At 52.9% G+C, this 2,250-nt stretch overlaps 1 pseudogene; it reads left to right on the top strand.

The window, feature by feature from the left end:
• The first annotated feature begins 1,131 nt into the window (after window positions 1-1,131).
• On the top strand, window positions 1,132-1,966 carry LOC133759243 (Fc receptor-like protein 6; annotated as a pseudogene).
• The last annotated feature ends 284 nt before the right edge of the window (window positions 1,967-2,250 follow it).

Genomic DNA, 2,250 nt, shown 5'->3' with positions numbered 1-2,250 from the left:
TTACACAGAGAGAGGAGAGGCAAAGAGAGAGAGAGAGAGAGAGAGAGGTCTTCCATCTAATGGTTCACTCCTCAATTGGCCACCAACTGTCGGAGCTGTGCCAGTCTGAAGCCACCAGCCAGGAGCTTCTTCCCGGTCTCCCACGTGCATGCAGGGGCCCAAGGACTTGGGCCATCTTCTACTGCTTCCCCAGGCCATAGCAGAGAGCTGAGTCGAACTGGTGCCCACATGGGATGCCGGCGCTTCAGGCCAGGGTGTTAACCCACTGCACCACAGCGCCGGCCCATGAACACTTTGTCTTGGGGCTCATTCCATATAGTATTTATGAATCTATGTCTTTCATTCTTATAGCTACATCATATTTCATTTTATGGCTGGATCATAATCTATTTAATTAATACCTTATTCTAAATGTTTCAGATGGTTTTATACTTTTGCTATTATAAACTAGATATATTATCTAGATCTTGTTTGTATACAGTGAGCAAATAGTTAAAACAACTCACACACACACACTCACACACATGCACACTATGCTTTTGACTCCTTGAATTCCAGAGTGTTCCATGCATGCCAATTGCTAATGACTCCTTAATCTCTCTCTGCAGCCCAGAACAGACCCTGAAGTCACATGCAGACTCTTAAGTTGATGTCTCTCTCCACCTAGCCAGCCAAGAGCACCTCACCTTAAGATGGACACATTTTAAATCATACATTTCTTGCAAATCAGCTTATGCTACACATAGGCAGAGAAACCTCAGGGACTACCACAGTTCAGATCCAAGGTGAGTCAGTCACTAGGAAGGTTGGCAGGGCAGTAGGGTGCTGCTAAGGAATGCACACTGTGGAGGCCAGTAGCTCTCTGGACAGGACCCTGATCTGTCTGCATCGATGCTGGGTCAACGCACAGGGTCCTGAGGTTTCCCAAGATGTTGTCCAAATGTCACTTCCCCCCCAACCATGGGGCTCATCTGGAGCCAGGAGAAGGAGAGGGGAGATGTCTGGAGGGGAAGGGGTTGGGAAGAGACCTTGACCAGCTCAGCCAATTGCCCTTCTGCTCTATAGACCAGATAACAACTAAAGCCCCTCTGGTTCTGGACGGGCTTGGCTAAGGGAGGCATTTCAAAGCTCATGGGTGAGGACAAGGTCCTGTCTGGGTCAGGGGCTGCAGCCTGGGATGTGTTGGTCCTCAGACCCCTGGAGCTTCATTGTCCAGGACATCCTTCCTAAATCCTGGGCCTCTATCTCCCCAGAGCTGTTCTCACCTCCTGTGCTGAACGCCGTCCCCTCTCCCAAGCTCTGTGAGGGGAGCCCATTGACTCTGAGATGCCAGACGAGGCTGCACTCCCAGAGGCCGGCCTTGCTGCTCCTCTTCTCCTTCTGCAAGGATGGCCGCACCATGCAGGGCAGGGGCCAGCACCCAGAACTCCACATCCTGGCCATGAAGGAAGGAGACTCTGGACTTTACTGGTGTGAGGCAACCCGTGAGGGTGGCAGGGTCCAGAAACGGAGCCCCCAGCTGGAGATCATGGTGCCAGGTGAGTAGGCGAGTGAGGGGAGACACTCCCTGGGGGTCTGGGCACCAGGCAACAGGACCCCCTAGGAATGGGGGCAAAGTTTCTGGGGGAGGTGGAAGCCTGAGTCCTGGGTGGCCAGGCTGACCCTCCCCACCATGTGTCTTCCCAGCTCCTGTGTCCCGTCCTCTGCTCACTCTGCCATACAGGATCATTAGCCCTGCTGTGGGGGGACCTGGTGGAGCTCTTCTGTGAGGTCCAGAGAGGCTCCCCTCCAATCCTGTGCTCCTTCTACCTCGATGGGAAGCTCCTGGGGAACCACTCAGATCCTCATGGTGGATCTGCCTCCCTCCTCGTCCCAGTGAAGTCAGCAGGGCATGGGAAACTACTCCTGTGAGGCTGAAAACAGTGTTTCCAGAGAGAGAGGAGTGAGTCCAGGAAGATCTCCTTGAAGGGTGCACCTTGTCCCCAGTTGGGCCAGGAGCCAAGGGGACTGGGATAAGAGCTCATCTTCTTGGTACCCTCACCAGCCTGCTGAGTGTGGGGAGCGTGGAAGAAGTAGACGTGTAGTGGGAGAGGAATCTCAAGTCTCAGGCGAATAAGGAAGCAATAAGACACTTCCTTTATAACCACAAAAGTTCTAGATCCTCCCAGACAACCAGTTTCCTGAGATCTTGCTTAACTCTGAGCCATCAAGACACCTGAGACGTGAGCAGTTTCTCTCCTGAGGCTAGAC

The sequence above is a fragment of the Lepus europaeus genome, chromosome 5, assembly GCF_033115175.1.
Source record: "Lepus europaeus isolate LE1 chromosome 5, mLepTim1.pri, whole genome shotgun sequence".
NCBI lineage: Eukaryota > Metazoa > Chordata > Mammalia > Lagomorpha > Leporidae > Lepus > Lepus europaeus.
This window is presented reverse-complemented; position numbering and strand designations above follow the sequence as displayed.